Source organism: Lepidochelys kempii, chromosome 16 (genome assembly GCF_965140285.1).
Source record: "Lepidochelys kempii isolate rLepKem1 chromosome 16, rLepKem1.hap1, whole genome shotgun sequence".
Taxonomy (NCBI): Eukaryota; Metazoa; Chordata; order Testudines; family Cheloniidae; genus Lepidochelys; species Lepidochelys kempii.
This window is the reverse complement of record NC_136395.1, coordinates 25,893,228-25,919,537: the sequence shown is the minus strand read 5'-3', so window position 1 is coordinate 25,919,537 and position 26,310 is coordinate 25,893,228. Positions and strand designations below refer to the sequence as shown.

General features: G+C 41.7%; 1 protein-coding gene across 6 annotated transcripts in view; it reads left to right on the top strand.

Annotated features, from left to right (window-relative positions):
* The window catches only part of DENND1A (DENN domain containing 1A), a 377,679-nt gene that overhangs the window by 117,502 nt on the left and 233,867 nt on the right, over nt 1–26,310 (top strand). The gene's annotated exons all lie outside the window — the stretch shown is intronic.

Genomic DNA, 26,310 nt, shown 5'->3' with positions numbered 1-26,310 from the left:
AGACTGTACTGATTTAACCCTAAGAAACAAAAAGCCAAATGCCCTAGTTACCACTTGTCAGTCCAGGAAAAAGCAGGGGTGGTTCCCCACCACCTACATTCCATCCTATTACACAGGGACTCTTTGTGGTGACATATTGCTAAGAGAACCCATTGCAAGAACAGAAACTATTATCGCTGACCCAAGTTCCCCAGCATTGTATGCTGGCAATAGTACAGTGGGACCCACTGCTATTAAAAAAAATAAAATAAAATAAAAAAAAGGCAAACCATAATTATAAAGGAGACTTTCAGGGAGAAATGTATGAAGAACAAGGTGAAAGCAGCAGATACAGGGTTAAATTCTGCCTTTGGTTACATGTAATCCCATTGTAGCATTGTGGTTGCATGAGTGCCTGGGAGCAGAATTTGTGCTGCCTGTATATAACTTAGAAATCTTTCTTCTATTTATGTTTAGTACAGAAGGAACTTGAATGGTCAAAAGATAGGAAAAGTCCACAAAATGTGTGTTTTCTCACCTCTCTTTTGCACTATGCCAGCTGTGGTTAATCAGACAGACCTTTCCTAAGAAGTCTGAGATGGCTGGAGAAGAAAGTCACTGCTTGGTTTCCGTAAGTGAGACTGAACAGGAGGGAGAGTAACCGTATTACTTCCCATTGCATATCTGACCAAGTGACTTGAAGACTTCATTCCCTCGTAGTTCAAAGCTCTCTACTTGAGCAACTGGAGGGCAATACTAATCCAACTATGTGGAGTACACATTGGAGATGGAAGTACTTGCTGAGGCATTTTCTGGAGCCATTATCCTAAAGAATTGAGGCACTGATATGCTTTCTCATGGTAACTCCCTGGTCACTCCCTGATAACTTTGCTATTTAGTGAAAAATTAAAGGGGGAAAGCAGGCAAAAATGTCTGGATGAGTGTGAAATCTCTTCTATCTCTCCTGGACAAGGGTTTTTTTGTTGCCTGCTCCCTAAGTGAATGTGTGGAGAAGAGGCAGAGGGGAAAGAAGAGATAATAGGCTGGTGCCTCATGCGTCCACTCACAGAAAAAGATCTGAAGAGTTAGAGGAGGGGATGAACTGGGCCAATAGGCCTCATTTCTGTTGTTCCGTCATGCTGAGGATTTTAAACATATTTTTATTTAGCATAAACTGGTAAGAAAAATTCAAGATAGGGATTAACTAAAACAGCTAATGTTTACTGTCTTGTTCAGAAGATACTGAAAAATTGTATAAAGCAATTCTTCCCCAGTTCAGTGTCTTTCTTCCCAGTGCCACAAAGTGTGTTGCTAACATTAAACCTTCCAATGTCCTTTGGAAATTACATCTGCTAGCTAGTGAAAGTCTGTACTTTCTGTCCCATTGTTTGGTGGTGGTGGTTTTTTCTACAAACCCCCATAGTCCTCAGCATGTTTTGTCCCTACCCCTTCTGGAATAGTTGTTTAGCAACTTCCTCTCCCCAGAGTGATTCTGTACAGAACCCTGAATGTCAGCTAAGTAATCTTCTCAGACAAGTCACTCCCTCATCAGAAAACTTTCAGCCTCGGCAAGCTCAGATGGTTGGAATCTTGGAGTTGCACTCCTCCTTGTGCGTTGCCATATGGTGGAATGTTACGCTGCTTCTCCACCAGTCAGTAACACTTTCAATGATAAACGTGGGTTAATGACTTACTCAGTGATAAACCAGTTACACTAACTTGGAAGTCAATGAATGAGGTTAGAATGGCCTCCTTGTGCCCACATTTGCAATTTTCTCTCTGCAAGAGGACTATGATGTTTGTTAAAGTACATGTGCTTACTGAATACAGAGAGCATTCATTGTTTTAATGCGAGCCTGAGTTATAATATAGGGCCGGGCTTCTTCCCACTTCACACGAGGGAGCGGGTTTTAAATGGCAGATATTGTATATTGAACACCTACACAGGGATATGTGGTTTTTAATTATTTTCATCTAAAGCTACTTAATAGTTCTTTAAAATAAAAACTTAATTCCATTAAAGGAGTCACTAGCATCAGTCATATAGTTTGTTTTGGAGGAAGAGCTATCAGTTTAAATTACAGTTCTTGTTCTGATCTACAGTTAGCATAATGTATAGCAGCACACTATTCAGCAGCATTGCTATTGATGGGAAGAAGATTCCATTTTGGAGAATGACTCGCTTGGCTTTTTTAGCAGCGCTAGCTGGAAATTTGTTGTCAGCATGGATACAGTTTAAGTGTTTACTCATGTCCATTCCATTGTCGTGCCGGAAGTTTTTCACTCCGTGGTATCCATAGGGGACCGGCTCTGGGACCCTCCAGAGTGGTGCACATATCCTGCTGTGTAAGAGTCCCTGCTGGCTCCCCCCACCCTCAGTTCCTTCTTAATGCCAGTGCCAGTGCTGGAACTTCTCCTTGCGTCTCAACCGCTTGTTGTGAACTTTGTTGTATATAGTTGTTGAAAGTTATTTTTAGTTAGTTTTTAGTTCCCTTAGTGTAGTTTAGTGTTAGTTGGTAGTCTCTGAAGGTAGACTTAGCCTAGGGATGGGGCATGCCTGGTCCCCGGGCTTCAAACCCTGTGACTGTTGCAGAAAACCTATGCCAGTTAGTGACCCCCATAGGAGCTATTTGAAGTGCTTGGGGGAAACCCACATTAGCAACAAGTGTCACATTTGTAAACATTTTAAACCTTGGACCAAAAAGGAGTGGGACATATCGGATACCTCCTGCCTCAGTTGGGAAGCACATCTCAGTATGCTGCGGCCCCAAGGGACATGGTCTCCAGAGGAGTTGGTGTTCCATATAAACGTCAGGAAGCTCAGGGCCATCCACCTAGCCTGCGGTGTCTTCCTGCCACAGTTGTCCAGTCGAGTATTGCAGGTGTTGATGGACATCATGGCCTCAATGTTCTATGTCAACAGGCAGGGGAGCAAGTTTGTCGGCCCTCTGTCAGGAAGCCCTCCGCCTGTGGGACTTTTGCATCCAGCATGTGATCCACCTGGAAGCTTTGCATCTCCTTGGCGTCTGGAACACACTGGCGGATCGCCTCAGCAGGACCTTTTTCTCTCACCATGCTCCACTTGGAGGTTGTCCAGGCACTCTTCCAGAAGTTGGGGGCTCCTAAGTGGACCTGTTCACCACCAGACAGAACAAGAAGTGTCATCAGTACTGCTGTCTCCAAGGCCTTGGCAGGGGTTCCCTCACAGGTACCTTTCTCCTGTCATGGGTGGAGGATCTGACAGGTCGACCCAGCTCTTTATTATGACAGCAGATGAGATGAAGGGCCTCTCGGTGTCCTCATAGAGGATCTCAAATTGGATCACCACCTGCGTCTGGACCTGTGACGAGTTGGCTCAAGCCGAGCTGCCACCTATAGTGAAGGCCCACTCAATTAGGTCTCCAGCATCCTCGGTGGCCTTCTTGGCGCATGTCCCTATCCAGGACATCTGAAGGGCCGCGACGTGGTCTTCGGTACACACATTCACGACGCACTATGCCATCACCCAGCAAGCAAGAGATGACGCTGGATTTGGCAGAGCTCTGTTGCAATCGACAGGTCCATGAATTCCTACCCACCTCTGGTGGTACTGCTTGGGAGTCGCCTACAAAGGAATGGATGTGAGCAACACCTCTCGAAGAACACCAGTTACGAAAAAGTAACTCTTTTTTTAGCCTTTTGTTACAATAAACATTAATCTGACAGATTTACTCTTGTTAATTTGTACACACTTCCAGCATTTGTCCTGTTCCTGACAAATAAAGGGACTGTCCATTACTATTTATATAGTTGTGATTTCTTAATTTTCTCATTTGTAAGTTTAACTTTAAGCTTAAACTTCATGCCCTGCTCACTTTCCTTCTTTATTTAAGACACTGACTTTGTCTCTCCCCTGAAATCCATCTCCTTTTCTTTCCACCATTTTTTGAACTAATCTTGAGAATAACGTTATTTAATTTTTTTGTACCAGGATTACTGATGAGTATTTTTAGCACAGCTCTGGGAATAGTATTAACTTCTGCACTAGAGTCAGCAGAGGGTACACTATAGCGTAAAACATGGCTCATGTCATTCATGCAACCTGTGTGTTGAGTTTTTTGAGGCTCTGAACAGTGAAATGGTGGATTTTTAAAATCCACAATAAAATCGCTGTCGGATTGTAACAGCTTCAGGTTACGTCAGACTATGGATGTAAGTGCTCAATATCAGCTCTTTATAAATTTGAAATACAGTTTTTGATTTATACCCATTCCGCATTTTTAGGGAGAATATAAGTTTTGATAACTAAGGGCCAAATCCTGGGGTTCTCAGTTTTTCTTTAGTGCTTCATAAGGAAGAACTCCACTAATTTCAATGCCAATTTTCCTTGATAAAGGACTAAGTAAAAGCTGATTAAGAGCCTCAAGATTTGACCCCACATCATAAAATAAATAAATCTACTGAGGATGTGCAGTTAACAAGTTGAGTAACATTTTGTTTCCGTTAGTTCTCTGTTGACATGAATCAAACTTTACATCAGGACTATCATGGAAGTATTGTACTGAAGTGGTTTTGTAAGCAAGTCATAATTTCTGTGCAAACTGTCTGCTTCCTTGTTTTATATGGGGATGCAGAGAGGATTGGTAATTCTAAATTAGAGTATATTGATGGTAAAGAAATAGGAAAATGGTTGCTTGACTTCTATCCCTTATCAGAGCTTTTTTCAATTGGGAATGTCCTCTCCAGATTTGTCCTGGGATTTGTTAATGGGGTTTGTTTCCAGATTTGTCCTGGGATTTGTTGATGGGGTTTGTTTGGGTACTCTTCTGCCCTCCCCCCTGTTTTGGGGAGGTCTGCTTTTCTTGTTTTTCTGTGCTATGGATGCCTCAACAAGGAGAGGAAGAGACTGGTAAGTGTCATCATTTTTTCTGACTTTGTTGCTGCTTCCTGTCAATTGCAGTTGCATTAAGAGATGAGGTAAACATCTATTGGTGAAATCTCAGTGGTAGAAATAATATCTTATGAAACTCTTGGAACTATGTAACAAGAAAGCTGTTGGGGAGGAGCCAAACACAGGGAGTCAAGAGGAGTCTGAGAGTATATTTAGAACCCCAGTGAAGGGGAACCAAGCCAAAGGTGCCCTCTGTGGTGAAGACAAATCATTTGGCTTCTCCGTAGTGTGCTTGCTCTCATTTTCTCCCTTTACTTCCTAGTAGTGCAGTGGACCCACCAATTTTCTTGCAGTCTTCCTGCTTCTGATAATTTCTCCTTTTTTGTTTTTGTTTAAGATATGTAGCTATTTTTCACATTCCTACTTACCCACCATAATTTTGATCTTACATTTTACCTGCCACAATTTGTTCTTCACTATTGACTTAGCTCAAGTAACCTCTTGAACCTTGCCATTTAATCATATTGCCTTATTTTTTGCCTTTCTACTTCCTTTTTTGTTTAGAGTATACATACTTTCTCTGTCTCTACTATGGTACATTTACATAGCTTAATTTCCGCACTTTTGATATTGTTGCTTTAAGTAGCTCCCTCAGTTTAAAAATTTCATAACAACTCTAGTTCTAGGGCAGTCTCTCCCACAGGCTGTTGAATTTAATTATATTATGCTCACTGTTGCTTAATGACTGAACTATAAGTAATATTTCAACCAACTCCTGTGTAATATATTTAGGACCAAGTTAGAGATCTCCTTTTGTGTGATCTAGAACTTGCTGTTCTAAGAAGCAGTTATTCAAGGTGTCAAAATTGATTGTCTGATCCTTGCCCAGTTGTGGATAGTCACCCATTATTACTGTTTATGACTTAATTGTCTAATTGATCTCCCTCCACTGTGTATTTAATAGCCTTTTCCTGATTGGGAGGCTGGTATTGTAGCCTACTAGTGTATTTTCGAGGGCTAAGTGATTAAAAAAATTAATTGCGATTAATTGCACTGTTAAACAATAATAGAATGCCATTTATTTAAATATTTTTGGATATTTTCTACATTTTCAAATATATTGATTTCAATTACAACACAGAATACAAAGTGTACAGTGCTCACTTTATATTTATTTTTATTCCAAGTATTTGCATTGTAAAAAACCAAAAGAAATAGTATTTTTCAATTCACTTAATACAAGTACTGTAGTGCAATCTCTTTATCATGAAAGTTGAACTTACAAATGTAGAATTATGTAAAAAATAAAAAACTGCATTAAAAAAATAAAACTATGTAATATTTTAGAACTGGCGAGCCCTACTTCTTGTCCAGCCAATAGCTCAGACAAACAAGTTTGTTTACATTTACAGGAGATAATGCTGCCTGCTTTTTTTTTTACAATGTCACCTGAAAGTGAGAACAGGCATTCACATGGCACTGTTGTAGCCGGCAGTGCAAGATATTTATGTGCCAGATGCACTAAAGATTTATATGTCCCTTCATGCTTCAACCGCCATTCCAGGGGACATGCATACATGCTGATTACGGGTTCTGCTTAATAACAATCCAAAGCAGTGCAGACCAACGCATGTTCATTTTCATCATCTGAGTCAGATGCCACCAGCAGAAGGTTGATTTTCTTTTTTGGTGGTTTGGGTTCTGTAGTTTCCGCATTGCTTTTTTAAGACTTCTGAAAGCATGCTCCACATCTCGTCCCTCTCAGATTTTGGAAGCCACTTGAGATTCTTAAACCTTGGGTCAAGTGCTGTAGTTATCTGTAGAAGTCTCACATTGGTACCTTCTTTGCATTTTGTGAAATCTGCAGTGAAAGTGTTCTTAAAATGAACAACATGTGCTGGATCATCATCTGAGACGACTATAACCTGAAATATATGGCAGAATGGGGGTAAAATAGAGCCAGAGACATACAGTTCTCCCTCCAGGAGTTCAGTCACAAATTTAATTAACACATTTTGTAATGAGCATCATCAGCATGGAAGCATGTCCTCTGGAATGGTGGCCGAAGCATGAAGGGGCATAGGAATGTTTAGCATAACTGGCACTTAAATACCTTGAAATGCTGGCTACAAAAGTGCCACGCAAATGCCTGTTCTCACATTTTAAATAATAAGCAGGCAGCATTATGCCCTGTAAATGTAAACAAACTTGTTTGTCTTAGTGATTGGCTGAACAAGAAGTAGGCCTGAGTGGACTAGTAGGCTCTTAAGTTTTGCATTGTTTTGTTTTTGAGTGCAGTTAGGTAACAAAAAAAAATCTACATTTGTAAATTGCATTTTCATTACAGAGACATTGCACTACAGTACTTGTATGAGGTAAATTGAAAAATACTGTTTCTTTTGTTTATCATTTTTACAGTGCAAATATTTGTAATAAAAATAATATACACTTTGATTTCAATTACAACACAGAATACAATATATATGAAAATGTAGAAAAACATCCAAAATATTTAATAAATTTCAATTGGTATTTTATTGTTTAACAGTGCGATTAAAACTGCGATTAATCACAATTATGTTGAGTTAATCACGTGAGTTAACTGCAATTAATCGACAGCCCTAGTATTCTCTGAACTTGAGATTTGGGACCATGGCATAATATGCATTTTTCCTTTAGTCATCGGTATGCTCAAAAAGTAAGACTGGAGTCAGTGTGTCATTGATGCAGTGTGATAGTGTGAATTTCCTGGAGACTAAGTGTGTTTTGGTCTACTGATACAAAGTATGATTTCTTACCTTGAGACAGCCAAGAATCTAAAATAATCATTTGAACAATGCAGTTGTGTTTAGTGGTCGTCAGCTGTAATTTAATCTTCCTACTTTAACTGTTTGGGTGTGACTTGTAATCATATAGCAAGTTACATAGCACTCGTTTGCAAAGCACCAAAAGACTGAAAGATTTCAGGGCCAGAAGGGACCATTGTGATAATCTAGTCTGACCTTTTGTACAACACAGGCCAGAGAACTTCCCCAGAATAATACCTAGAGAATATCCTGATTTAAAAATTACCAATGATGGAGAATCCACCATGACTGCTGGTAGATTGTTCCAGTGGTTAGTTACCCTCACCATGAAAAAATTTGCACCTGATATCCAGTCTGAATCTATCCAGCTTCAACTTCCAGCCATTGAATTTTCATACCTTTCTTTGAAAGATCGAAGAGCCCATTATTAAATATTTGTGCCCCGTGTAGGTACTTGTAGACTGTAATCAACTCACTCCTTAATCTTCTGTTTGTTAAACTAACCTGACTGAGTTCCTTAAGTCTATAAAGCATGGTTTCTAATCCTTTAATTATTCTTGTGCTTCTTCTCTGAACCATCTCCAATTTGTCAACATCCTTCTTGAATTGTGAACCCCACAACTGGACACAGTATTCCAGCAGTGGTCACACCAATGCCAAATACAATGGCAAAATAACCTCACTACTCTTATTTGAGATTCCCCTGTTTATGCATCCACGGATAATTGCATTAGATATACTGGCCACAGAGATGCCGTGGGAGCTCATGTTCAGCTTATTATCCACAACGACCACCAAATCTTTTTCAATGTCACTGCTTCCCAAAATAGTCTCCCATCCTATAGCATATATTCTTTGTTCCTAGATTTATATATTTCTATTTAGTCATGTTAAAATGCATATTGTTTGCGTGCACCCAACTTACCAGATCCTTCAGATCACTCTGTTTGTGACCTGTCCTCTTCATTATTTACCACTCCCCCAATTTTTGTGCCATCTACAAACTTTATCAGCAATGATTTTATGTTTTCTTCCAAGGGCTTGATGAAAATGTTTAATAGCATAGAGCCAAGAACTGATCCCTATGGACCCCACTAGAAAAAACACACCCAGTGGATGATTCTTTGTTTACAGTTTAATTTTGAGACCTATCAGTTAGCCAGTTTTTATTCCATTTAATGTGTGCCATGTTAATTTTGTATTGTTCTAGTTTTTAATCAAAGTCTTGTGTGGAACCAAGTCACACACCTTAAGTATATTACATCAGCACGATCACCTTTATCAGCCAAACTTGTAATCTCATAAAAAAAGATATCTAGTTTGTTTGACTGGGTCTGTTTTCCCTAAATCTGTGTTGATTGGCATTAATTATATTACTCTCCCTTAATTCTTTATTAATCGAGTCCCATATAACCCACTCCAGTATCTTGCCTGGGATCATTGTCAAAAGAAAGTGGAGTTTTCACTGAAAAACAGTTACTTTTTAAGCCCCTGCTTAACACTTATCCAGAGCTAGGAATGTATATTGTATGGGTACCAAATCTCCTCCACATTTTTGGTGTGGGGAGGAAGACTGGGACAACAGCACTTAGGCTGCAATTCTGTTTCCACCAAAATATTTTGATTCTCTATTTATTTTCTTGCCTGCTTAAGCTAATGTCCTAGGCAGAGCGTCATGGGTGCCATCCTAAAGATGAATTGAAATGTATGGTTGCATGATGATAGTGACCTTTCTTTCGCAAATAGCCTTTCCTGTCAGTTGTGCATTAATGTGCCAAAATAAAATACCTGAGCAGATTGGAAAACAAAGGGTTGGAAGTTTGTGTGCCAGAAGATTATGGTGGTATTGCAGAAAGTGCCTGGGTAGAGTAGTGATCTTAAGGATTCATGGGCATGCAGACAAATTTTCCAAAGAGTGCAGCCTGTAGACTGAAGGCACTGACCTCAGGAGCAAGCTTAATGCACAGCATAGTTCAAAACAAGTTGTGCTTTTGACCTGTGATGTGAGCCTCATAATATTGTTTAGTGCTTGATGCTCTGTCAGATTGGGTTAAGCAAATAAAAAATAAATATCCTCCATGTTTGTTTTGTATGAGATCCTTGTTGCATGGGAATCTTTGCTTATTGCCTGCTTGTAAGGAAAATATAACTCTCTTATAGACTCATGAGAGAAACTGCAGCAAGTGACAGAATTCCAGTTAGGCTACAGCTGAAGTAAACTAGTGTTTGAAAGAGCAGGAGGAGTACGTGAATCAATAATATATCAGACCGTATAGGGGTTTAACTGTTCAGTATATGAGGTTAAAGTACTCAACTAAACATCAGAAGTTTAAATTTTGTGGTGTCTTGTTCCAGGGAAACATCTCAACTTTTTATATGCAATGTGTAGGGGTTTTTATCTTATCTGCTTTTGTTTGTGTACTTCTGACCATTATACGTTCTAATATGTGAGAATCTTAACAGCTCGAATAGCTGTGTCTGAAAATGTAAAGGAATAAAAAGTTGTGGTTTAGGAATGTAAAAAACGTTGATAACTCAGTACGAAGGCATTTTAACGCCCTATTTTCAGCATGTTTACACAATGTAGTTAGTAACTTGGGATTTTTTTTTCCAAACCTTGTGTTTTTTTCTTTTGTCTTTTCAAATATTTCGAGCATTTGATACGAGGAACTGGTTATTAGTTTTTGAAAAGGTCTTCATTAATAAAAAAAACAGTAACTAACTTTTTCAAATGGCTGTTTGTTCTCTGTTCTGATTATTTCATCTTTAAAGTAAGTGACTTGTTTGTGAAATATATTGTGAAATATTTGAGGCAGAAGGTTTAAAGGTCACCACTGGGTATATACCAACCATATATTTAAACATATAAAACAGGCTTTGTAGTAAAGATAGTATAATGAATAATAGAAGCTAAAGCAAAATAATATTTTTTAAACTTTCGGAAGAGAATTTTATGCTCTATGAAAGAAATAAAACTACATATATAAATAAAACTATATAAATAAATAAAAATACAGATTCTCTTATCATGTTCACTTCAGATTAGAAAAATGACATTTCTTAGTCTATTTGACATATTACTAAAGTGCATTTTAAGATATCAAATGTTACCTGAAAATATTTTGCTGCTTTTAATACAAAAGAGAGATTGTTACAAATTTATGGTTAAAGGTTAATTTATGGGGTTTAATCTGTGCAGTTTCAAAGAGCGCCTCTGAAATAGAGTTCTCAGTTTTGTGTGCTGTGAAATATTCCATAGTCCATTTATTCAGCCCAGTATTTTCAGCTAGCTCTTTATTACCAATAACTAACAAAAATAATGAAAAATGCTTGGTTCTAAAATGTGCAAGATAAAAATGTCATGTAGCTTGGTGCTGATGTGTTGGGTGGTGGTTGTTTTTAAATAAGTTTTCCATTTCACTTAAGACGAAAACTGGACATTTTTAACATCTCTCCGATAGAAATGTTTGTTCTGTGTAATATACACTATATTGATGGTTTTTAATCCAATCTCTGATGTTCGTCTTTTTGGTATGGTACAATATCAAGACCTGTACATTTTGGATATCATTATGTGGGTCTTATCTAACTGTGTTTACATTTATTTTCCAGGGTGGTACTAGAGTTTGTGCAGTTTGGGATGTTAGTGCTTAAATCATGAATATCTTCTGTTGCTCTCTTGTGGTATGTTGTAGTAGAAGCCAAATTCATTAAAAATCATGATGATCAGAATCACTATGTATACTCATATGCTACTTATTACATTATAGTGTAACCTGCAATTTCTCCATCTAGATTTTGTTGAGCTTCTGTTATATTTAAGTTGCAAAATGTCTTTGACGTGCCAGATATTACAAAAGCATTTTTTTGAAAGCCAAGGTAGCTTTGGAAGGTGTTTGGGTAAATGTGGCAGCCTGGATGAGGTTTTTTGTCCCTGAGAAATTATGTAAGGACATTTCTCTATTCCCCAATCAAAATGGGTTGCACAAATAACACTCGAGCCATTCAAGAAGGAAACCTGTGGAACTCTGAAATGTGGGGGGAAATGTGCCCAATATTTTATAGCACTATAGGTGTACCTCGTGCTGTACAGTCTGGTGGTGAATATAGGCACTTAGATTATAAATCCATGGAAGCATTATAAGTTCACTGAACTCCTTGGAAGCAGGGTCAAGACTCTAAATTAGAGCTGGCAAATAAGAGCTCTCTAGTTCCCATAATCATGTAGCAATCAAATTAATCTTTTCTGTAGTTTATTTTTGGAAAAGTCTTTTAATGCATTAAGCAATGAGATACAGTACCTGTTTGTAATCACTAGGGCAGGGCAAAGCTTTCTTAATGAAAATTAAAACCAAAGAGAATTCTCCCAACTCTGGATTTTGTTACAAAGCCAAAATTTGGGCCAGGTTTGTTAAGGTTCATGGACCTATCAGGCAAAGTTGGTGCCCAGGAGGTACTTCTGATTTTGTGTGGAAACCATGCAGAACTCTGGTTTCAGCTGACCTTCACTTAAAAATTTTGTGGTCTTTGGCTCATTTCTCCAAAATGAAACTCACTCTTCTCAAATAAAATGCAGAAAGGTTTGTATGGAAACCGCTCTTAGCCAAAACAACAGAGCTTTGCACCACTCTAACTTCAAGATAAAAAGAAGCAGGTCTTTAGTAGTATGTGATAGGTGGTAAAAAATGTAACTAACTGAATGTGGTTCTATATGGAGTCATCTGAGGTTTTTGGTGTGATCTGTTGTGAATTCCGCCCCTCTCTCCCCCTGCTCTCTGCCGCCTTCTTTGATTGCAGTCTTTGTCCATTTATCCTAAGAATAGAATGAGATTTCTGAGCGGGGCCTCTCTTGTGGTGCAAAGTGAGAATTGTTTTTAATTGAGCAGAAACATGTGGAAGGATCAGGAATATCTCAAGGGATTACAGAAAAATTCCAAATTTGTACTACTTACAGCTTGTGTTTAGAGCAGGGTCTGCTGGGAATAAATGTTAGTTAGTGTGACCTGTGACCTTAAAAACTGTTGACATGGATTTCAGCCAGAAACTAGCCACAGAACCCCTTTGTTAAACTCATTCATAGCTCCTTGAAAACTCTAGTCAGTGAAAGTTGCCAGCTCAAATCTAAGGAAAGCAAAGCCTTTTTTTTTTTTTTCCCATGCTTTGGAAACAGTGGACGCCCCTTAACCAGCAAGACTTCTTTAATAGGACTACATCGCCTAAACGCAATTGGAATTGACAGCTTCCTGGCTCAGGCTTGCCAACTGGCAGGGCATTGATGCATAGGGGACAAACAGCTTTAGGGACCTGTATACCACTGTTTGTGTATATGCAGTAGAAACTTAACTCACTAGTATTGTGATACCCCTTAACTCAAAAAATCAACACTGTTGTTTAAGTTTGACAAGCCTTTCAAGTGTTTTTGAAGAGGAAAATCCTGAATTCTATCATAGAATATTTATTTGTTAAAAAAGAATATTTATTTAACAAGGCTTGCCCTGGTGTCTTTTAGACTGTTTTCCCTTTTCATTGATCAGGCCCAAAGCAAGATGTGAAGAAACGATGCTTGAAGTTCAGATATTTTTTATATTTAAGATATAAGTAACGAATAGTAGTTTGATGACCCAATATAAAAGGGCCAAATACTGCCCCTTTACTCATGATGAGTATTACTTTACTCCATGAGTAGTTCCATTGGGCAGCTCTTTTTAACAGATTCTCTAATAAAATTAATGAGTCTGCCCTTGAAAACACTTGAAATCCTTGTCTAAGTTAAACAGTGTGGTCTTAACATCAATGGGTTATGTTTTTACTGCATATACAAGTATAAGTATATAAGTGCTAAACAGTATTTTATGAGATTATGGAATGTCTGAGGAGAGGAAAAATATGTTTTGGGATAGATGAAGCAATGAAATGCCCCATTGTGATTACTCAGAAGTATAAAGTTCTACACATCGTGAGTCAAGGAGCAGAAATGGGACAATAGAAAAGTTTCGGTGTACATGAAATTGTAAAATTCCACAGTTGATAACCTGATGAAATGTCTTGTTTAGCCAGGTTGATTATAAAGGGTTTCCTTGTGGAACTTTATACTGTTGATCTGATAAAACGTTTGCCCGTGAAAAGCTTTTAATGTTAGCCGCTGAATGTTTTGTATTCAGGTATTTCTTAAAGATTTTAAATGTTTACCCAGATGTGTCGTATCAGGCTGACTTGTCCCTTCAAATGGCTTCTGGGGTCTTGCATTAATTCAGTGTAATATATTTTGTGGAGATGGTGGGAGATGCAGCATTTGAAACAATGATTACACATTCCTGAGTATATGGAGTGTGTGGTTTGGTGGGCCTGCGTACCAGCTTGAGGAAAAACAGTCAGCCACGCCCAGCTCTGTTTTACTCTTCTGTGCAGGCTCTTTTATTCTACTGCCACACAAAGACAAAAAGGAAAAGTAACAAAAATGACAGTCCTGAACTGGACTGATACCACAAGGTGTCCTCTACCCTCCAGTAGCTCAAAGATCCCGGCCTTCCCTTTGCCTCATAGGGACCACAGGGTCTACCTGCCCAGTAGCAGCCTTTTGCTGCTGCTCAGTGAAATGTTTCTCTCTCCTGGCTCCTGCCCCCTGCCTTACAGAGTTGGGGTCCTCATTCATAGATTTCAGCTGGGAATCAGAACCGATGTTTAGCTCCTGCTTAGCTTGATTAGCTAGTTCCCAAGACCTGCCCTCTGGGCTTCTCCTTAGGCCAGAGCTTGCTGCTCCCTGACACTCTGCAGGCTATATTAAAGGTGCAGATCACTCTACTACAGGGGCAAAGAGGGCTTATTGAAGTCCTGAAATGTGCCTCTTTTCACTCTTGGAATTTTAAATTGGCAGATCAGGGTTTAAAATACTTGTTGTTTCCCCCACAAAATATCAGTTTCCTGCTTCATGAAAAATCTGATAATTTGAACAAAAGGGCAGCTTTCCCAGTGCCATTGGGAGGAAAATTAATATTTACATATTTTATTATAATTCCTTTATATGCTCAACTTCCTTCTCCTCTTGATTAATGCTCAATTTTTTAGAAAATTAGACTTGATAAAATTTCTTATGGGAGGAATGGAAGGCAGCTTCCACTGAAACTATACCACCCTACAAACAAGACGAGATTCTGGTTTGAGGATTATAATATACTACAATGTTTTGCTTGTGCAGTGCTGTTGTAGCAGTGTTGGTCCCAGGATATCAGAGGGAAGGCCTGAGAAAGGAGATTTTCACTATTTCAGCATAAGTTGTCAGAATTTAGGGACCGTCTAATCATTCAATAGTGGAACAAAATTTGGATGCACTATAAAAAAAGGCACCATTGAGTCCCCATGTCTGCGTACTTCCTGGGAGAATTTTTTGTTTCCATGTGTCAGACTGCAAACTTTATATTCAAAATAGACATTAGATACAAATAAAGGTTAGAAGATGTAGAGGTTTCCCTGGCTACTTTCCACATATGTTATCAAGCTGTCCAAAAAAATGTGGCAATTCTGGTAAAAACTACATTTAAAAATTAACGTAAATATTAGGGACTTCCTACATTCCTACCATAGTTCTTAATGTTGGGGCTCATTAACCCAAAGCTTGTACTTTCTGGTTCACAAAATCACTAGTCCCTAACCTACAAGCCTTAATGCTAGCAAAATGTCTGATACGGCAGTGGAAATTGCATTCTTTGCCAATGACAAAAAAATGGGTCAGTGGATTGTGACCTGCTAGTTCTTGAAAGGGTAGCATCAGAAAGGAGACAGACAGCCTTTTATTTTTAGTTCCTCGGCAGAATTATTATAGAAAGGTGATGTGTATGGGGACCTCAGTTGATGGGCCTGGTGAAAATGAAGCTGGGGTCAGCTAGATTGATATTGTTTGTATGATGACAATATTCTGGCTCTGTCTAGCAGTTCTTCTTATGTACTGTGTTCTGAATATTGTCTTCCCATCACTTCCTGGGATATGTTTTTCTTTCCCTTTTTTTTTCCTGAGTGTCTTACAACATAAAAGAATGAACTAATTAAATATTATTGCATGAGAAGATGAATATGACTTTGTATTGTGCTAGTCTTTCATTCCTTATTTGCTTTTAATTTGTTAGTTCCTGTTTTCCTTCATACAATTAAAAACATTAAATAAAAACCCATTCCTTTTGTGATTCCAGTTACTCATTTTAAGCCAGGGTTCTTAGTCTGCCATTGACAAGGTTGCCATCTTTAAATCAACTCCGGAGGTTATCTTTAGATTGAGGTTGGCTCCTAATATGAACTTTCACTTTGGTAATTTTGAATAAAATATAATTATTTGCTTATGAAAATAGTTTAAATCAGTTAAAGCAATTTTTAATGACGGGACAAAAAATGCATAAGCACAATTTTAGGCAGTGGTTTCTATTTGGCTTCTTAACAGTTTTTTAATCTTTGTAGACATTGCAATGTGGGTTAGTGCTCTGGTGTATGTGATTATATTTTTGTGTGTGATTTTATATTCAAGTGGGCACATTAATATTTACCCCCACACACACTGCAAATTTTTCCATTTCACAGATTAAACACACATTATAGCAAACAGTGCAGAATCCCACTGATTCTGAGACTTGCATTTTGTGTTACTGAAAAGCCAGAAGTGTGCTTGGTGCACTGATTGTCTCCCCTTGTTTGTTCTTCTCTTGAAATTGTTATCTATGTGAGTCATGATTGTGAGGTTGCCAGCAGAAGAGTGTGACTTTGAGAGGAGGTGATTTGCTTAACTCCTATGTAACAAAGTAGTAGTTTCAGCCAGACTTAGCTGGTAAATAAGAGAATTGGTATATATAAAATGACACTGTAAATGAAAACTTTTCAGTGTGATGTCAGTGGGTCTGTAAAGACTTTGCTGATCTTGAAGTTTGAAATAGGACTGAATCAATGTAAATATTTTTGTAAAAACTTAAATATGGTAGAATTTTGCTAATTCCCACATCTCATAATCTGTGCAAAAAATTGGCAGGCTCCACCCACCTCTCAGAGGTCTGAAATTGGGTTTCTTATTACTTATTCTACGTTGTGCAAAAAAAAAAAAAAAAAAAAAGTGTGCTTAACTCAGATTAGTTAGCGTCTCAAGTTCAACTCCAGGCTGTCCTGTAGGCTTGAACTTGAGCTACTAACCTGTTTTAAAAACCAAATTGTCACATCTTCACTGCTATTTTAATCGGTATTAGCTAACACAGGATTAGCTAACACAGGTTAGCTAATCTGAGTTAAGAACACACCTTCTTTTTTTCTTTCAGTGTAGAATAAGTAATAAGGAACCCCATTCCAGACTTCCAGTCCATTTTTGCTGAGCGATTGAGAGAGCCTGCCAATATTTAAATTTACAAAAATATTTACATTGATTTAGTTCTGTTTAAACTTCGGGATAAGCAAACAAAGTCTTTACAGACCCACTGACACCACACTGAAAACTCAAAAGCTTTTCAGCTAACAAGGGTTAGTTAAATGAATTTAATGCTCCCTCCCCCAACCCTTTTTTTTGCAGTGTAGACATACACTAAGCTTTCATTACTCTTAGGCCTACTGTAGAACACCTTCCTCATTGTTTCATGTATGTAATGTTTCATAAACTAATTATTTTGTGATGGATTTATTTTGATACACTTTATCTTTTTTCCTTGATTCCCCCCTCCCCCTTTTGTTCCATTTATTCACTATTTCATAGAATGTATTGACTTGCACTGGGTCACTATTGTAAATTAACTGAGGCTCTACTGTAAATACAGATGGATTAAAATGTGAATGCTAACCTTTGTCCTACTGCCAAATAGACAAAAGATTAACTCCTTGGAAAGGCAGGAAATGCAACAGGTCCTGAACTATTGGGCTCTGCTGTAATGCCATTTGCTGCAGCTGAACTTATGTGAATAATAACATAAACAAGCAGGAAAGGGGGGTGTAAGCCACTGCTGATGGTGTGCAGCTGCCTAACGCTTTTGGAAAGAGTTTTTAAAATGATATCCTTGTATAACACTTGGTCTGTCTGTTTCTATGTAGTCAATGCTCTCTTAGTATAGACAGTTTGGGAAACAGCTCTTTATTTAGCAGGTGGGCTGAAGGAATGAGTGCCCAGTGTCTCAGGGTTATAAAATTTGTTTTGTGGTTTGACGTGGGGAAGTGTCTTGTTTTCCCCATCTCAGTGAATTCAGAAGTATTCCTTTGCAGTGGGGGACAGCTTTCAATCTTGGTCAGCATTTCCCCCAGCCCATGCTTACTCCTATTTTCTATTTGCTGTGTGTGACACCTGCCGCATGGCTGGAATAGTAGTCAGCAAGACTTTCGCTGCAGCTGCTGAGTTGCTCTGTGATCAGCCAATGATGGAACTCAAGAGTTATCTGTCTTCTCTTCGTTTCCCCCCTCTGACTCCTTCCACAGGAAACTAAGAGCGCCTCTGCTCAGATAACAAGAGTCCCAGTATTTATCTTAGATGCAATTTCCATGTTTGTTTTTGCAGTTGCATGAAACATTGGTTCCAACCTGGCACATTTTTCTGAAATATTGATGAGCTGCATAGGGAAGGTCAGCACAGACTACATTTGAAATGATCCTTTTGTGGCAGCCCTCAGTCTCAACAAATTGGCATAAAAAGTTAAGAAGATCTAAGGATGTGAAATGTAAGGCACACTATGCCAGTGCCATTGTTAATTAGCACTTTTTCCACTAAACTCTATGGAAAGATTGCCCATGCTGATTAATTAATGAATATGCCTGCTATAGAGAAGACATCTAGGAATCTCTTGGAATAAATCAATCAATCCCTCTCCCTCACCCCCCAAAATAAAGATAAAATATGCCCAGTATATGTAGAAAGATTTTGTTTTGAAGGTCTTTTTGGTGGGACTTTGCACTCTCTCATTTACGAAGGTTATGAATTTAAATGATTCATTTGGCTAGTGTTAGCCAGTTCCCTAGAGTTCCCAGGCAATCCTTGAGGATCAGGCTAACTTGTTTTGGTTTCAGTCTTGTCTCCCTTTGTTTAATATCTAAATCTTTACTCTAATTTTTCCTTGTTTGAAGTTTAAATGTCATGCCCTAATGCAGGTGTTTTCCCCAAGTCAGATCCACTAAGAAGTATAAGATGTATATACTTGCATAATTTTGTACTGGGAGTAAGTTATGCCACCTTTTGAAGTTGGTAGCAGCCAGAAAGTGCAGAGAGTTGTTTACAAAGGAGTTCATCGATTTATCCCTTTCTGTGGAAGCATTCAAGCAGTAAGACCTGCACAGTCTGTTTGGCACAGTAGCTGCTCTAAGCTGGCCCCGTGCCCTCCTGCTGTTAGTCAGGGCAAAGGATGTGCCAGATCTCAGATTGTAACAGAGCAGAGCCTGCCTGCAAATCTGCTTGTAGTTAGCCTGGGGCCTTTTGGCAGCAGACTACAGTCGATTGATTTAGTTGCAATCCTTTTTCCTTAATATTTTCCATCTGGCCAACAATGACCTATAAAGACAGACACAAAACAGGGTTTGAATTATGAGGCGCGTGATAGTAAAATGCTTCCAAATCTCACTCTAGAACCTGCAGTAATGGAAGACTGCCACTGCATATTGGAGGAAAGTATGCTCTAAAGTAGAGTTCAAAAGCACTAAGGACTCACCTTTGAGATTATTAAAAGTTATAGAGCGCGCGCACACACACACACACACACCCCTTTAATCAGAATGTCAACTTGTTTTGCTCTTGCTAGCAACATTTAATTGCTTTCTTCTGATCCCAAACAATAAGGCTCATGACTCTATCAGTATAGGCTTCTGTTTGACAACTTCTATTTTACATTAAACTTTTAGGGTCAGATGATATTGCTCCATGGCAGAGCAAGAGATAATGGGGAAACTCCCATTAAAATGGGAAAGTTTCTGAGCTATGCAGTCACAGGTTTGAGGGATTTCCATTCCAATGGTGTTAACAAGGGACATGGCCCTCAGATGTTGTATGCTCCAAATTCAGACCTGTGTATTTCAGGCTTTCTACAATGAGTGATTTTCCTTTCTGCACTACTCCCTCACCCACTGATTCCTGGGCAGCACAGTTCCCTTAGGGGCTGTGCTTTCAGTGTAGCCCTCTCAAACATACAATATGCTATATCCTTTTAAGGATTTGTCAACTCTAGGAAAATTTTGTAAGCCTATTTCTGCCCCAGTGCAGTTTCATCTGTGATCGCAACAGTGAAAGTGCCAATTTTTAGTTGGTGCAGATACTTATCACCATATTGTCTAGACCTGCTCAATGCAGAAAAACTCTCACATGTATTTCCATGGGCAGTAGTAAGAGGCATAGAGTAGGCTTTGCAGAAGCTGATGCTGTTGGTTTATAGTAGGGGTTCTCAAACTGGGGGTCGGGACCCCTCAGGTGGTCATGAGGTTATTACATGGGGAGTCGCGAGCTGTCAACCTCCACCCCAAAACCCGCTTTGCCTCCAGCATTTATAATGGTGTTAAATATATTAAAAGTGTTTTTAATTGATAAGGGGGGGTCGCACTCAGGGGCTTGCTATGTAAAAGGGGTCACCACTAAAAAAGTTTGAGAGACACTAGTTTATAGGAAATTTGGAATTTCTGTGGGTTAATGGGGATGTCGCCATGCCCCTTCTCCACTACTCTGCCTTACCATGTTTGTTCAAATACATGGCGTCCTAAACATGAGATGCCTGTGTTCTCTGCATTTACATACATACCAGCTTGTTTGGGTTGGCATGGGATATGTTTCATCCCAAGTCGCAAAGCAAAGGGAATAATGTGATTCTTAAAGTTTGAATGGTTCTTGAATGTGAGCATTTCAGAAAGTGGGCGGAGGCACAGTTTTGTTAGTGTTCAGTGAGGAGGCACACCAGTGGCATGAGCATTTACACTTGGTGAAATGGCCTCTGCAAAAGAGAGTGCTTGTATGTAAAGTCCTTCCTGGAAAAAAGCAACAGCAGGTGACTGAAGAGAGACCCTTCCTGCTCAAATTTAGTGTCACTGAATAAAATAAACTTTGCCTATTTTTATTGGGAGGGAAACAAAAATACACTCATTGTCTCAGTGTCAGCCCAGTGTTTAATGGCTAACTCATCAGTTAACAATCTACCCTCAGCAAGGGGCAGTGTGATTTGCTACCCTGGAACAGCTCAGTAGGGTGACTGACTCAGCATTGTTCTGGGAGGGAATATTTTCTACTGTGTCTACACCAGGCTTAGTGGAAAGTGGTGCTGATGACTCAATAGGTGTCATTCTTCACTTTGTATCAGGACTGATCCAGCCCCAAATACAGGGTACCAAGCAGAACAGCAGTGCAGGTGTAAAAATGCAATCCTGACCATTTGTGGTACTTTCGTAGACATGGTAACATGGACAGACTCCAATGTGAGTAAGCACTTAACTCCCTCTCCTCCCCTGAAGTTTTAATTAACACACAATATTGCACAATATTCTTCTTCAGTTCTTGTCCTAAACCATTTAACATTTCTGTATGAGAGTTGCTATATTCTACAATAGGGTAAACTGTGTTTCAGTGATGTCTGGAATGATTCCTCTATGTATGGGAGTCTCATCCAGGAACCTTATGCAGAGTGGGGTGTTCCACTTCAGCAGCTCTAGTCCATCACAAAAATGGCATGTACAGTACATCTACTGAATCTGCAGTTGTCAAATTTCTTTGCTATTTCTACCCTTAGGAGGTGGGATTATGACCCATTACCAGCTCTCTTCTAATGTCAAGGAGGAGTGCTTTAGGTGCCACTGGAAACTACCAGTTGGGGCCTGGAGCTCCTCAGAATCCCGTGTTGTCTCTGTCCAAGTGCTTACACTCCAAAAGTTATAGTGAGATGTGCAAGGCAAGGGAAGGCCAGGTTCACATTTGCCACAAATAAGAACTCCAGACTTTTCAGAGGAATATACTAGGCTCTCCAAAGCCACTGAAAGTGTGTTGTCCCATTGTTCTTATCCTACACGCCCTCCTCTTTTGACACATTCCTTCATTGCTGCTGCATCCTAGGCCTGTTTCTTGCTATTCTTAATTGTGACAACAGGATGGGGGTGGGGGATGTTGCACTATAACCAAGTGCAGTCAAAAGTTTAGCAAATACATTTGTGATGTGATTGAACAGGATTTTAGTGTTCCTCAGGATATCATTGCAGTATTCTGGGAAGCGATTGGTTGAAATTCAATTACACTTACAGTTTATTGACTGAATCTCAAAATGGAAAATAAGGATAGGGTTGGTCAGCAAGGGGTTGTGTAATCTTTAAATGAACAATAAAATAAAGGTAGCTGCAACTTTTGAGCTGTCACGGAGTGTGGGGGAGTCCAGGCCCTGCACCCCTCTTCCTGGGATCCACTGAGACTCTCAGCCAGCCAGTAAAACAGAAGGTTTATTGGACAACAGGAACACAGTCCAAAAACAGAGCTTGTGGGTACAACCAGGACCCCTCAATCACGTCCTTCTGGGGGAGCAGGGAGCTTAGACCCCAGCCCTGGGGTTCCCTGTGTTCCTCTCCCCAGCCCCAAACTGAAAACTAAACTCACCCAGCAGGTTCCCTGCTGCAGCCTCTGTTCACATTCCTGGGCAGAGGTGTCACCTCCCCCTCCTGGCTCAGGTGACAGGTTCTCAGGTCTCCCATCCCCAGGGCACATTCCCAGGTCAACACTCCCCCCTCTCTGCTGAGTCACATCGTCACATCTCTCCCCCCTTTGAGACTGAACTGAGCGGGGTCACGCTGACCAGTGACCTGGGGAAGTTCGGGGCCCCCTCTCCGGGACAGCGCATCCGCTATCAGGTTGGCACTTCCCTTCACGTGGACCACGTCCATGTCGTAATCCTGCAGGAGCAGGCTCCATCTCAGGAGTTTGGCGTTGGCTCCTTTCATCTGGTGCAGCCAGGTCAGGGGAGAGTGGTCGGTGTAGACGGTGAAGTGCCGCCCGAAGAGATAGGGCTCTAGTTTCTTGAGGGCCCACACCATGGCCAGGCACTCCTTCTCGATGGCCGCGTAGTGTTGCTCCCGGGGTAGCAACTTCTTGCTCAGGTACACGATGGGGTGTCTCTCCCCCTTTTCATCCTCCTGCATTAACACCGCCCCCAGTCCCGTGTCTGAGGCGTCGGTGAACACCACAAAGGGCTTGTCAAAGTCTGGGTTTGCCAGAACTGGGCCACTGACCAGAGCCTTCTTCAGCGCCCGGAAAGCCACCTGGCACTGCTCGGTCCAGACCACCTTGTCTGGCTTCCCCTTCTTGCACAGCTCCGTGATGGGGGTGGCGATGGCGCTAAAGTGGGGCACAAATCTTCGGTAGTATCCTGCCATCCCAATAAAGGCTTGGACCTGCTTTTTGGTGTGGGGAGCGGGCCAGTCTCTGATCACCTCCACCTTGGCTGGTTCCGGCTTTAGGCGGCCGCTCCCCACCCGATGGCCCAGGTAAGATACTTCCGCCATCCCCACCTTGCACTTCTCCGCTTTTACAGTCAGCCCAGCCCCCTGGAGTCGGTCCAGCACTTGTCTAACCTGGGACACGTGGTCCTCCCAGGTCTGGCTAAAGACACAGATGTCATCAATATACGCCACGGCAAAACTCTCCATCCCCCTCAGGAGCTGGTCCACCAGGCGCTGGAAGGTGGCCGGTGCTCCCTTGAGGCCGAAAGGCAGGGTCAGGAACTCATAGAGCCCCAGAGGGGTGATAAAGGCCGATTTCAGTCGGGCATCTGCATCCAGCGGCACTTGCCAGTAGCCCTTTGTAAGGTCCATGGTGGTAAGGTACCGAGCTCCTCCCAGCTACCCCCTGACCGACTGTTCACAAACTCGTCGGCCAGCTGCCCTGCGTGCTGGGGGTTCTCGAGCTTTTTGTCCACCAACCACAGCCTCAGGTCGGAAGGGCACTGATCATACAGTTGCTCCAGTACGATTAGGTCCAGCAGGTCCTCTTTAGCTCGGGCCCCAGCTGTCCACTTGCGGGCATACCCCTGCATCCGGTTGACCAGTTGTAGGTAGGTAACCTCAGGCGTTTTACGCTGACTCCGGAACCTTCTCCGGTACATCTCGGGGGTCAGCCCAAACTCACGGAGCAGGGCCTGCTTGAACAGTTCATAGTCCCCTGCCTCCGCCCCTGTCATTCGGCTGTACACCTCCACGGCTTTGGGGTCCAGTAAGGGGGTGAGAAACTGGAGCCTGTCTGCAGGGTCAACCCTGTGCAGCTCACAGGCATTCTCAAAGGCCGTCAGGAAGCTATCTATGTCCTCCCCCTCCTTCCGCTGGGCCAGGAAGCACTTATCAAAGTTCCTTGCAGTCTTGGGTCCCCCCGCACTCACCGCAGCCGCAGCCGGGGCCCCACTGCTCCTCAGCCTGGCCAGCTCCAGTTCATGCTGTCTTTGTTTCTCCTTCTCCTGACGCTCCCTCTCCTTCTCCTGACGCTCATGTTGACGTTGTTTCTCCTTCTCCTCCTGCTCATGTTGACGTTGTTTCTCCTTCTCCTCCTGCTCATGTTGACGTTGTTTTTCATGATCCTCCAGCTCCCTCATTTTCATCTCCCTCTCCCATTCCAGCCGCCTTCGCTCCAGGGATGGGGAGCTCCGCCGGGAGGATCCCCTGCTGGGTGCCGGGGTCAGGGTGCCCTCGGTATTCGCTGGGCTTCCCCCAACCCCTGCCCCGGACATAGGTAGGAAGGGTCTCGGGATGTCCTCAGCAGCAGTCTGACCCCTCCCAGCCCGGTCAGGCCCCAGGGCCCACGCTGCGTCTGCCGGGCGGCTTCCCTCAGGGACAGGGATCGGGTCATCCAAGCGATCCCTCTCCTCCAGCTGGGCAATCAGCTGTTCCTTGGTGGACCTCCCGATGCGCAGCCCCCTCTGCCTGCACAGCTCCACCAGGTCGCTCTTCAGGCGTTTAGCGTACATCTCCCTGCTGGCCCCTCGCAGGCCGGGCAGCTTCCCACGGTTTCCAGGAAAAGCCCCTCCTGTGCCAATCCTTCTCGAGGTCACCACCTCTTTGCCAGGGTCGAGCTGCAGATTCCTCCGCCCCTGGGACCGCTCGCTGCAATCCCCCGGGGGACTCTGTTACTGCAAAAGTCTTTCTCTCTGGTCACACATTCCCAGGGGTTAACCGCCCCCCGAAACCGTCTCTCTCTGAATCTTCAGCACGCCTGGTCCCCGTCAATTCCCCTTCGTTTTACTGCTCCCCAGTCACTTACTGCAGGAAGCGCCGTTCACGGGGTGCAGTAGATCCCACCGCTGCCACCAGTTGTCACGGAGTGTGGGGGAGTCCAGGCCCTGCACCCCTCTTCCTGGGATCCACTGAGACTCTCAGCCAGCCAGTAAAACAGAAGGTTTATTGGACAACAGGAACACAGTCCAAAAACAGAGCTTGTGGGTACAACCAGGACCCCTCAATCACGTCCTTCTGGGGGAGCAGGGAGCTTAGACCCCAGCCCTGGGGTTCCCTGTGTTCCTCTCCCCAGCCCCAAACTGAAAACTAAACTCACCCAGCAGGTTCCCTGCTGCAGCCTCTGTTCATATTCCTGGGCAGAGGTGTCACCTCCCCCTCCCCCTCCTGGCTCAGGTGACAGGTTCTCAGGTCTCCCATCCCCAGGGCACATTCCCAGGTCAACACTCCCCCCTCTCTGCTGAGTCACATCGTCACATGAGCCACTTGGCTTCTCTCACAATATTTGATCCTCTGAAGATGCAGACTCCTAAACAAGGGCCCCAGAGCTCAAATGTCAATGCTAATTTTACTGATTATATTCCTTTTCCTGAATTTAAAAGAACAAAACAAATTTATACCAAGGGAAGATAACTTCAGCAAAAACTGTTTAATCTTAGTTGATGTTTATTAAATGCCTTGAAATGTAAACTATTACACAAGTGCTAAATATTGGTAATACTACGATTTATCTGCCACTCGGTGAAGTTGGCAAAGCAATGAGTATTCTATCCTGACCACTAGTCCACTAGTGAAGAGGGAATGTCTTATTTACCAGAAACTGTTTCTACTTCATTCATACTTCCCTAGTTGCCAAGCAATTGTAACAGTAGTCATTAAATTTTGTCACTTTTATTAACCCTTTGGCCCTGGGTGGGTTGGGAGTTCCCATTTTACACTAATGCATTTTGCATTAGCACATCACCTTGGGAAAACCCAATTCCCTGACTTCAAAGAGGTAAGGGGAGAGCGGTTAAGGCACTAGACTGAAAGATCTCCTTTTTCATGAATGGATCACTTTGGTTTATGCTTGTAAGGTTTACAAAATGCATCTGTCAGGAGTGAAGCCATTCTCAAATTTGCTGACAGATGTCCATAGCATTTATCCAGTGAGATTACAAGGCAACTTCCTCCTTCCAAACACAAGAGCTGTTGAGAGCCCACAGGACATGCACTAGTAATTAGATAAGCAGGAGCTTGTGTAAGAGATGGAAAAATACATGGAAAAGCCCTAAATTGGCTTTTGCATAGTGCTCAGCGATTGCTCAGTGGTTGTGTTGCAGCCTCATTAAAATAACGGGGAAGGGGCTTATGATAGCTTTGGAAGCAAGATGATCTAATGGACTGAGCATGGCACGGGGAGGCAGGAACTCAAGGTCTAATCCCAGCTCTGCCACTGATTTTCTGGGTGAGTCACAGACTGTTTCCTTCACATCTGTAAAATGG